The sequence below is a fragment of the Pteropus vampyrus genome, unplaced genomic scaffold (assembly GCF_000151845.1).
Source record: "Pteropus vampyrus isolate Shadow unplaced genomic scaffold, Pvam_2.0 Scaffold216, whole genome shotgun sequence".
NCBI classification, from domain to species: domain Eukaryota; kingdom Metazoa; phylum Chordata; class Mammalia; order Chiroptera; family Pteropodidae; genus Pteropus; species Pteropus vampyrus.
In genome coordinates, this window is record NW_011888997.1 from 707,136 (window position 1) to 719,840 (window position 12,705).

Sequence of the window (12,705 nt, forward strand, 5' to 3'; positions counted from 1 at the left end):
TCAGTTAAATTAATTCATAAAAAGCCTTTTTATAACTGATTATAGCTTTACATTGAAATATATGCCAGGATCATTATTTTTTATACTGATTCCTATAACCTAAAAGTGCTATGAATCTATTACCTTTTTGCCCATAATGGCCAGGCTGATGATCACAACTGAGGTCAGTCAAAGTCCGCAAAGTAAGACCAGCTGCTGCCTCACCTCAGAGTATGAGGATGTACTAAGTGCACTGCTGCGACCCAGTAAATGTCAAATAACAGCTTTACAGCAGTGTTATTAAATCCCTTTTGAAGCTCTTCATTCAATTACGTGGGAGCACAGAAATTACACTGGAAGGCATTTCAATTCATTTGTCATATTTTAGAATTGTCTAGAATCCATTAGTATCAATCAAGATTGCTGCAGAAAGTTCTAGACAAAAATATTGATGAGGAATCCTTGCTCCATTATTTACTAGCTGTGTGACTGTATTAATTATATTTTCCAATTTTCTGTATTCTTAATGCACCAGTATCTAGGGCCTCATTCTATAGAGAAAGACCGGCCCTCCCAGGGCTTGCCAATGCAAGTGCACCTTTCATATGCAAACCAACTAATCCAGGGCCCATGCTTGAAATTAACCCTCTATCAGGAGGCAATAATCCTCTGCCCTAATCCCAGGGCCAGGTACCAGAAAAGAGGAGTAATCCCTATGCCCTACAGCCCACTGAAATTATTCAAACTACCCAATCCTAAACCTTCTTATCCTGACTCTCCCGTTCCTTCCCAGAGACACCACAATAAAAGCTCTTGCCCATGCTTTCTGCTGCTTCTGCCTTCTGATTGACTCTGGTGCTTCCCCATGTGGTCCTGTGTGTTGTGTCCAGCCTCCTGTTTCCAGGGAATTGTGAATAAAACCTTCTTTCTTCAATGTAGTCATTTCCATGTCTGCACACCTTACCATATCTGATTTTAAAAAATCTTAAGTATATTTTAAAACTGTGACCTTGGGGCAGTTTATAAACCTCCTATGACTCAGGCTCCTCATGTTTACAATGAAAGTAATAATATTACCTGCCTCAAAAAATTGTTACAACATTTAAGTAATTAATACATAGAAAATGTTGAAACCAGTACTTAATACAAAGAGCCTATTCAATAGCTGTTAACTATTATTACTGTGATTAATACTGTCATAAAAATAATTGATTATAAAATTAACTTCTAAACCGGTATGCTTTGTAAACTCTGAATTACTTTTAGTTTTAGTTTTAACAGTCAAGGATTTAGCATCCACGGGTTTAACAATATGTAAAAAACACTGAAGTTTCATGATATCTTCTTGGTAATGTCTAATTTTGCAAAGGAAGAAATTAAACTTAGTGCAAGGTGAATATGATTTTAGTGATTGACCCTGGACAACGGCCTAAAATTTATAGTTCAACATAGCTTCCTACAGTCTGATCTCTGGAGTTCTTCTTATTAAATAATAAAATTTTCTTTGGTTCTACATGGATAATGCCCTTCTAGATGCCCACCCCAATCCCCAAACAAAGTTGGCTGATGATGTAAGAGAAAATAAAGTAAAGAAATCTAATAAAAAAAAGAGAGAGAGAGAGAGAGAGAGAGAGAGAGAGATGATTGGAAGCCAGAAAATCTAAATTCTGAATAAAATAAAGGATGAAATGTTGAACTCAGCAAAAGCCAGGATATATAGTGTAAAATTCACCAGATGCTCTATACAAAATACAAGAAAAAGCAATTCTTTAGACTGTTTCAAGGAGCTTTCCAACCAATAAAAAAAAAAAAAGTACTTATACATGAGAAATTCCACTGTACTGAAAATAAAAAGAGAAGCAAGCACCATTCACTTTAGGACTGAAGAGTCAGGTGATAGCACAGTTAACGTGCCACGGCAGCAGACTCATATAACATGCCTATGCCGTGAACTTTATTTAATGTGGCAGAGATTATCTTGATAGCTTTATAAATTATTGTAGTCTGCTATTTGTACCAGCATTGGAGATCTAGGGATGTAACTTATATTTTGTTTTAATTTATTGAATTCTATGAGGGAAATTATAATATTTAGTGGTATTTCTGAATTTTGGGTTTACAGAAAAGTTTGGAATATATTCCTTTAAATGTTGGAAAATAATCTCCATTTTCTTCATGAGTTTTGTAAATGAAACTTCCCCTCCACGAGATAAAGCCAGCACAGGCATCAGGCCAGGCCTCCCAGGCACAGTAAATTGGAGCAATAAAACAATTACTTAAACTGCAAGTAAAATTTTCAGTTTAATTCATAATTACCTTCATCTTTCTGTCTGTTAAGTTTCTGTTTTTCAAAGTTCCAAAAAACTATTTTCATGAGCAATTCGTAGGGGGTGGGGAGAAGAAAAATACCACATCTAGAAGCTAATACTGTGTGCACAGAAGGAAATGCCCATAAAAAAGATTGACAAGAGCCTATGCCAAGTGAAGATCAGCATTGTCCCAATTTTGCCTCTTGCTGCAGAAAGCTATTAGCTTCATGCCATCCAAACTATGATTTAACATTTCCAGGTAAGTTTATGTGTGGTTAGTTCCAGGATAGCGAAAGAGATAGAACTACTGGATATATAGCAAGCAAGAAGATCAAAGCAATCTCAGATTGTTTTCTACCCCCATTTAATTATTTATTCATTCGTTTTTAAAAATGCTTATTGGTGATACACCTGACGTAAGAATGCTATGGAAGGCACTGGTGCCGGCTGGAAGCTTCAGGAGTCCCCCGGGTGAAATTTGAAACTGCCCCCACACAAAAGGCAGGGTGAGAGTAAAGAAAGGGGCACACCATTTTAGATTGGTAGGTAGTAAGTTTAATAAGTAGGGAAACTTACTTATGTGGCTTGTGTCTTGAGTGGCCGCAAGATGAGTAAATCTTTGCACCTGCGTGCCAAAATCTTAAAAATTTATGTAGAAGTCTTAACAGGGTTCAGTCATGTATGCAGTCCAGATGGTCTCAACACCACATTACTTTCTCAAGGCTATGTATGACCTTGAAAACTGCTCCTAATGTGGGAACAGTGGGCAGAATGTACATTCCGAGGACAGGGGAGAGGGTGAAGAGCCTCTGATTGCCCACATCCAGCTAGAGGGTCAACCAGCAGTCATGTCCTCTCAAAGACCTCCTCCAACAATTGGGTATGTAATAAGAGTGAAAAAAAGAGTCCACGTTCCCAAGGATACTAAGGTCCTATGTGGCCGAAAAGTAAGTAAACAGTTTCAAAAAAGGGCTATAAATGCTAAGCCAGAGGTAAGCACAGGGCTTTTCCTAAGCAGTTTTAGTGGAAGGAGAGGTTTTCTGGGGGAGCAACTCTAAACAGGTATTTGAAGAATAGACTTTTCACTCAGTGATCAATATATAAAAACCCATGAACTCTGAGCTGAATAAAGGTATATCCAGGCAAAAGTATCTAGTGTAGAAATAATGCAATGCTAACTTCAGCAAGGAAAAAAAAAAACACACACACACACAAAAACTGCATTTCCAAATTTAGTCAGCTAGGGACATTGAGTCAGGCCACTTAAAACAGGCACAAAGTTTAATCATTCCAAGGAGTTGAGTATTGTGTCTCTTATCTACCAATCTAAAATTAAATTTCCCATTTAGCTTTGACATAAAGACTATTTATAGGCATTTTTTAAAAAGAAGAAAACTAAAAAGCTTAAACCCAGGGCATATTTCCTAAACCAAAAGCAATGAGAAGAAAGCGACATCTAATGGTTGCTTACTTCAAAACAACTCCTGTTGCTCTTCAAAACTCAAGGGACTAGTAAAGAGAGACTTTGACATAAACTATCAGACAAAGACGGCCTCAAAAGCCATCCTGCAAAGTCAAAAATGTTATACAGCCATCTGGGGAACAAGCTCAATGCATTCACTCTAATATGCTGAGCTGCAGAAAGTTTGACCAAAAGGCATTCCAAAGATTAACCATAAACAGTTTAAATGCTTTAGACTACTCATATGATTTTTTTTCCTCTTGTGGAAAAAATAATAAATACTTATATACTGTAAACATATACCAGACTCTCTTCTAAGTACCTGATATATATTAACTCATTTAAATATTTTTTAATATTTACATGAATGAATAAACCATAAATTGTTAGAACCCTTAAGGTTAAAGTAGAAATAAATTAATGTTGTTCAAAGACAAAAATATTAAGTGGATTTGATTACTTCTTAGAAGTGAACCACAAAGGAACTTGAAACGTCACAGTTTATATTTTGGTCCTCAGGAGTTGTTGAAAAATCTATCCCAGGAGAGGAAATTCAACATTTTTATTTATTTTTACTTATCCTTTAATTCTTTTTATCCTGCTCTTTTCTGTCTTATCTTGCTAATCTGTGAAAAGTGGTTTTTTCCAAACTTCTTTACTCCATCACTGAACTTTACCAGTACTTTACAGGCTTATAAATTATACTCCCAAATAGTCTACCTCTTTCCAAACATCATTCTTCCAATTCTAGAAACACTTACCAGGCGAATGGTGGTACTTGGCTTAGTAGGCAACTGGCCAGGCCAATACCAAGAATGCATATGATTCACAACATATGTTTATTCTATAGCAAAATGTCTTCATATGGAAATTACATTGTAAGCATTGTTCTACATTGCCTGCCAAAGGAAGATTTTTTAAATATTATGTGTTAATCACCTTAACTAGTTAAATATCAGCTAATAAATATAAACTACTCTTAAATCCAAATGTAGTTATATTTCTTATGAAAAACAGTAAAAATCATATTTGTTATCTCCTACAGTTTTATCAGTCAATGAATTATATATGGTCACTAGTCTATACATAAATTCAGCCTAAGAGACAGCTTCAGGATGTAAGCTCATTACAGGAAATTTCTTGGTAATAAACATTTCTTTGCAACTAATAAAGAAAATATTAATTTATCTCTTAAGGACTAAAAATTTCTTCTGAAGCATCTTTTGTTGTTATGTACACCACCCTCACACTCGAAGGCTGAACAGATACCAAGTGGTGATGACTGGTCTCCTGATTTTGGAATATATCTTTGCTACATGTGAAAGCTTTTCTCTCTTTTGTAGTTAGTCAGAACAGAAAAGCATAGATATATAATTTTACCAAAATGCACAAAACCCTTTGCTTATGTTTTTCCAATCAAGGAAAGATTCTCAGAACTAAATTTCTACATGCCCCAAATGCTCTTCCTTAAAATTGAATATTTTATGCATAATGCATTTTACACAGAATACATTAAGATCATCCATTAACCAACCTGGCAATCTCCAGTTCCTTCCACATCCCTTAAAGGAGTTGATCATTTTACAATCCTCAGAACAAAAGGAGCCAACATTTTAGACATATAACCCAGAAGAAGCATGGACAATTCAATGGGTCCACTGGTGAATAGACAAAGCTCTGACGAATATTATTTATTAGTGACTTCCAAGAGTATGAGCAGGAAGATTTCTTTTTCTCTCAAAGAACTGGGAGAGAAAAAGAATATCTATAGCTTTTCTTAGTACACCTGTTAAGAGGAAGAAATGTTTCAGTCAAGTTCCTAACTCTGGAAAAAATGACATGCTCCTGGTGTTGCACGAAGGGACACTCAACAGAGGAAATTGGACGCTCAGATAAATTTATTAGAGGAAGGAGAATTTATCAGGCTGGTGGAGCGCATGAGGCTCTAGACAGCACAAAAGCACGAGCTCGCCCCAGCTGGATTTCTTACAGATTATATACCCCTGCAGTGTCCATGCAAAGGGCATGTGATTCCTTTGTCTGAGGGTCTACGTACACTTCCTGACTCAGGATGGGACAGGGAGTTTAGGGCAGGAAAGGGGGGTGGTGCTGCAAGGGGGAAGGAATTCCTGGACCACCAGCCCTATCTATTTATAGATCGTTAGATGTGGCAAGAGTTTCTAGAAGGCCATTTAAAGGTCTACAGGATGTGATTAATCTATCACCAGCTGAGTCGATCATTTCTGCAAGCCCTTCCCTTTGCATTTTTTAGATGCCTCCTCTCTAACTGGCAAAGAATTCAGTGGCGAACCTCACAAAATTCCCTTCCTTAGAATCTCCAAACTTCTTCACAATTCCAGACCCTGGAATATATCTCTCATTTTCTTCCCAATAAGGTCTTCTTCATCCTTCCTTAGGATGCTCAGTCTTCCAGCCTTCAAGCATCGTTCCAGTGTCTACATATCCTAGGCCCTCCATAAATGTACCCTGAATGTTTCTTGAGTTAATTAATTATAAGCATTATAGTGTATAAGCATTGTAAGTTTCTTTCTAACTTTTTTCACTGGTCAATTTCTCTAGCTAAAGTCATCCTGTAAATACAGTAATTTCAATTTCTCAGTTATCTTTCTGGAGGTGTGGAGAGAAGTAACACTGTTTAGCCAAACTAACAACTAAGCCAGGCTTTATGTTAGGAAAAAGAAGAATGTGAGCGGCTAAGACAATTTCTCCCAAGACATTATATAGTTATATCTGAATAGAATTAAACAAGGCAATAACTTGCCTGGTCATAAGAGGTCTTGGTTTTCACATCTGTGAGACAAAATGCTTGATTTAGATGAGTTATGAAACACATAATTTTTTCCATAAAGTTTAGGATAAAAACAAGAAAATGGCTGTAGAAACCAAGGAGCTTTATGGTATAAGCAAGAAGGAACTCTAATTCATCAAAAATTCAGAGTGGGAATATTTCTCCTGGGAAAAGAACTCTAAGAGACTCATTCCCGAGGATTTTCTCTTTACATAGCATGAAGAGAAGATAAACATAGGAGAAGTATGGCAGTAAGGAAATTCTGCGGATGGAAAAAAAAAAAAAAAAAGGACAAAGGACTTTTTAGTAGCTGCCATAGCAGAAAAATTTCAGAAGACCAAAATGCTTCTCAGACTATCTGTGGTAAACTATCAGGTTTGTTTTTTATTATTTTACTCCCAATCTGTTGCTAACTAATCTCTGATCTTTGTAAAGGTAAAGAGAGACATTATGAACTTCATCCCTAAAGTATGGAAAGAAAGTAAAGAGTATCTTGGATGCAATATTATCCAATTGCTGAGCCCTGATCTAGAAGATTTTTAAAGAAATTTGGCAGAAGTCCCTTAAAATGAACACACTGTGAAGAGCCTACCAACAAATTACCTGCTAGAGTTTTATAGATGCTGGCAGAAGACATGAGATTCCTGAGTCAGAGAAAAAGGGCAAGTTATTACTCACTACAATACAGTAGCCAGAGTATAAACATTCGAGCCAGTTCCTCCAAGTCCCAACACCCACAGAGCAATGCAAAGAGAGCCAGATGCTGCCTGTATCCACAGTGAGTAGTGTTCCAGCAGAGAAAACTTGAATTTAGGAAACCTGAATATTTTGTAATGGAAAATAAGCATGCCTGACTTTGCCCTGGGAAGAGACACTATCCTTACTATACTGTGTAGGAAGTATGCTCACCCTTTGCTCTAGAGGGAAATACTGTCCCTTTCTGCCAAAGAATGTTAGTTCCCTATTGCTACTGAAACAAATTACTACAAACTTAGTGGCTTAACCAATACAAGTTTATTATCATACAGTTCTGGATATCAGAAATCCAAATTGGACTAAAACCAAGGTGCTAGCAGGGCTGCTGCATTCCTTCTAAAGGAGAATCCATTTCTTTGACCTTTCCAACTTTGAGGGGCCACCTGCATTCCTGAGTTCATTGCCCCTTTCTTCCATCTTCAAAACTACCATGGGTAAGTTGAGTCCTTCCACATCGAGAGACTCTGATCTCCTCTTCTGCCTCTTTCTTCCACTTTAAAGGATCCTTGTAATTACAATGGGCCCACCCAGATAATCTAGAACAGCCTCCTTATTTTAAGGTCCTTCAGCTCAGCGGTCCCCAGCATTTTTGGCACCAGGGACAGGTGCTCCTATGAGAGTCTAATGCCTGAGGTGGAGCTGAGGCAGTGATGCTAGCACTGGAGAGTGGCTACAAATACAAATGAAGCTTCACTCGCTCACCAGTTGCTCACATCCTACTGTGCAAGCCAGCTCCTAACAGGCCACTGACTGGTACCCATCCATGGCCTGGGGGTTTGGGGTCTGCTTGTTTTAGCTGATTAGCTTTCTTAATTCCATCTGCAACATTAATTTCCATTTGCTTTGTAGAGTAACATATTCAGAGGTTACCAGAATTAAAACATGGACGTCTTTGGAGGGGCCATTATTCTACCAGAGAAAACTATAAAAAACCTGTTCTTTGCTCCAGATGGAGACATAATCTCTATCTTCCAAGGCTTTTACTGTACAAACATCCTTGAGAAGACATTCCAGAATAAAGGGTAGTCAGGACTTTGCTTCACAAGACATGCAGAAATATGAGGCTATCATAGAAAACTGCTTCCTAATACCTTTCACAACTCGCTACTCTCATATATTTGCATAAAACTGAGTAAAGATTTTTAATTGCTTTAAATTATATATTTTCTCTCATACTGTTGTTTTTGTTTTATTTTGTGTTTTTAATATGATCCCTAACAGAATCTGGATCACAAGGCTATAGTGGTTTATATGAGTTAAAAAAGCTAGATGACTCCACGTACCTGTGGAAAAAGAAATTATAACTAGATCTTTTTAGCAGAAGTTTCCTAGTTTGATTAGGGACTAAGATTTAATCAACCATCATCAACTTGCAGAGGTCAGTGAACACTTACAGAAAACAAAGCAGTTTAAATAACCCCACAAAGTTGGTTTGGTGGCCAGTGCTGGAAAGAGGGTCCTTTGATATTTCATTCCAATACTAAAGAATTTTCTATATCAGTAAATTCATCATACTTAACCTTAAATCTTGCTATTTGCAGCTTTAACCTATCTCCTCTTAAAATGTCCTCAGGGATAGCTCTTTCACATGATCCTTTGTGTCTTCCAAAAGGGACAAAAATAAAAGCCACTCATGATACTCCTTCCTAATAATTTGTTCTGAAAGAAATTTGCCTTGTTGTTCCTACACCAACTCCGTCAAGAAGATTCTTTAATAAGTTTTGGTTTTCCAATGAAGATAAATTCTATCCATGTTAAATTATTCTCACTGAAGTAAATAAAAAGATGTTTATCACCTTTGGGAAAATATTTGTATTTTGTATTTATAATAGAATGTTAAAATAGAAGTGTCAACTGAAGCACTGAGACAAAAAAAAAAAAAGATGAGAAAAGTGGTATGAGATAATATGCAAAATTTACAAAAGAGTAAGCCAAAAACCTCTTATGTGACTCTTAACATTCTTTATGAGCATGAAGATTATACCATATTGTTAGATATTAGTGAGAATTTGTGAAGAGGATTTCTTTGGAGGTAGCTGTCGTTCCTCTGTGAATCCCAGTCCTTCGATGTCCCACTGGGTTTGGGGAGAAGGCTGACCCTTACCTCATGGCAAGAGAAAACTTCAAGGAGACTAGCCTGGAAGTAAAAAGTCCTTCTCACTGATTTGGCAGCAGAGCGAAGGAGAGTTTGCTGCTTTCATTTCCAGAGTTTGTTTTAGCAAAGAATGTTTCCTATAGACCATACGGAGGTTTAGAGCCAGCATGTATGATGTCCAAGTTGCGTGCTACCAAGAGTACAACATCTAACAGGGGGGCAGGCGAGGGGTTCATTCACATGGTAGGACATTTTCTGGCACATGGCAGTAGAAGGTCTTATTCTAACAAAACCAGTATACATGACTATAGTTTCCCAATAGGCTGAAATGAAGTGTCTTGAGGAATGCGCACTTTTTTCTAAAAACATGACACTATGTGGGCTTCATGAGTATAGGGATTGTCTCGAATCCCATTCAGTGCGGCTATGTGGAGAAGTTCATGACACCTCAGCAAACAGAAGCCAGAAATGGACCACCAGATAGCAAGGGCCTGCAGATGGCATGAGCGAGAGCATTCAACTAGAACAAGAGAACTACAGATGAGAAACCCCCAACCATGAGAAGAGATGGGCATCCACAGAACAAAAGAAAGCATCCCAAGAGAGAAATAGTTCATTTGGAATATTGGCAAATTTCCTTCTGTAAGAGTAGATGTCAAGCAAGAACCTTCTTGCCTCTTCCCCCACCTCTCTTCCCTCCTTCTCGTTTCAACTGCAAGGGTCAGTAACATTGGTTGGCAAGATGGAAAGAGTGAAGGAAGCACATGTGTAAAGTGCTATCACAGAGAGATTCAAAAGTCCTAGAAGAATGTTGGTCCTCAAACTTTTCTCTCATAGCTTCATACCTCCCGGGCTTAAATGGCTTCTATACAACCCCAAAATCTATTACACGGGCATACACACACACAAACACAAAAATTATAATTTATAATGTTCCTTCAATCTCTAAAATTTGGTAAATTTTGACATTTTTTATGGGTTGATCTTTACTAGCATTTAGAAACTCATGAAATAGGAGAAATTAAAACTCAGGAAGGAAATATAAAAAGCAATTAAGCCTAAAAGGGCAAAGACAACTAAAAAGTAAATAGGAATAAAGCAATATATATATGGAAAACAGATTCAAGCAGACAAAGGGGACAGATTTCTGAGAACAACAAAGTTATTTTTAACTTAATTGATACCTCATGATAAAGTCAGTGAAAGCAAAGTGGCTGGCAAGTGGACCGAAGTCACTGCCTCCAGCATCTACCTAGCACCCCTGAGGTGATCACAGCAATTGTGTCTTTTTGGAATGTAAACATGGAAGATCAAACTGGCAGGTTAAAAAGGTAGAAAGCCAAGGAAACTGCTGAGACAGGTGATTTGAAAAACATCAAGGAAGATGGACCCAGAATGGACTCTGAATCCAAAGATCACAATGAAGCAATGGGCCTAAATTAACAGAAGTCAGAAAACAAGTGGAAACCAGAGATTTGCCAAAGTCACTAAGTCCAACCAGGTCAGCCAGTAAGATACTTGAGAGGAACGAGGTAACTTTGAAACCCAGACAAATAAGCAGCAGTTGTTCGAGGAGAGTACGCTTGCCCTAGAGGTATGCAAAGATTTCAGAATGGGTACAAGGTCACAGAAAGTTATAAAGGAATCAGTTTTCAGATCCTCTTTTATGGATACTCTTTTCTATAACTGGTCTGACTAATAATGCACTCTCCTCCTCACAGTCACTTTTCTTCCAATTTGCAAAAGAAAGATCTACCTCTCACCCATCTCAAACCTTAAAATGGTCCAGGACCAAAGAGACAATTGAATAATTCTTTTAATAAAGGCCCCCTAAACAGTTTCACATATATATTCCTCAATGAATCTAATTAAGAGATGGATTCCCTGCATATTTTTACTTTTTAAAAATAATTAAGTGTTTTAATATATCTATATCATTTTGAGCAACTAAGACTATTAATAATCATAGTGATAATTTTAATGTCAAAGAAATTTTTTAACATAATAACCTCAATGTCACAAAAAAAATATATGTAATTTTAAATTTCAATTTACATATTTTTTATCGCTATTGCAGTTAAGTTTACCCAGTGAATTTATCAGTCAGGGGTCTCAAGTGAAACAGGACCAACAGGAGATAGATTTATTTTAAGGAATTGGCTATGTGATTGTAGGGCTGGCAAGTTTAAAATCTGTAGGGCAGTCTGGTAGGCAGAATTTCCGGACAGCAGTAATAGTGAAGTTTTGAGGAAGAACTTCTTCTCCAGGAAACCTCAATTATTGCTTTTTGGGCCTTCAACAGATTGGATGAATTGCCACCTGCATTATCAAGGGTAATCTCCTTAAAGCCAACTGACTACAGATGTTAACCACATCTATAAAAACCTTCACAGCAACACCTCAACTAGTGTTTAATTTATTAAGTGGGTACTACAGCCTAGCCAAGCTGACTTGGAAAACTAACCATCACAGAGAACAGAAGTACAAAAATATTAGGATGAAATCCTATAAGAGAAGTGGAATGAAAATAAAATTTCAAGAAATAAAAGCAATAATGCAATATTTTTTAATATCATGAACATCAAATCTTTTAAAAAGAGTATCTAAAATATATATCTTTCATAAAATTTTTAACTTATATTGAAAAAAAATTAGATGTCAACATAAAAGTATGCAAACGTTTATAAGTGTTGATTAGCAATATTCCTTTAGGAGCCATGCAAGCAAAAACGTTTGAAGACAAGCTCTAGAGAAATAGAATGTAGTTGTTAAAATTATGAACTCAGTCAGACTGCATTAGACACGTATTAGCTGTGTGAATTTAGGACAGTTACTTAAATGGAGATCCTTGGTTTGGGGAGTGTTAGGAAAAATAGTTTCTAGTATTTGAAGTTACCAACACCATTTTAAGAAGCAAGTTGCTCTTAATGGCCGCCAGTTCACCCTAGGGGAAGCGGGGAGAATGGGGTGCCTATCACCTGAAAGGAATGTTCTTACATAAATAATAGGACCAATAAGTTGTTTACAGCTTTAGAATATACAGTTCTTAACAAGCATGTGCCACCTGGCTTGTCAGGCCACCTACATTCCTGGAGGAGATATATATATATAGATAGATATCTATATATCTCAGTAGATATATAGATATAAAGAGAGAGGAAGAAAGAGGAAGAAAAAGCAAGCAAGTGCATTGCATGGACCAATGACAGTAATGTACCATGAAATAAAGAGGAGAATTAACTGCATCAGAACTTAATATAAAATAACAGATAAATAAAAAAGCAGAGAATATACA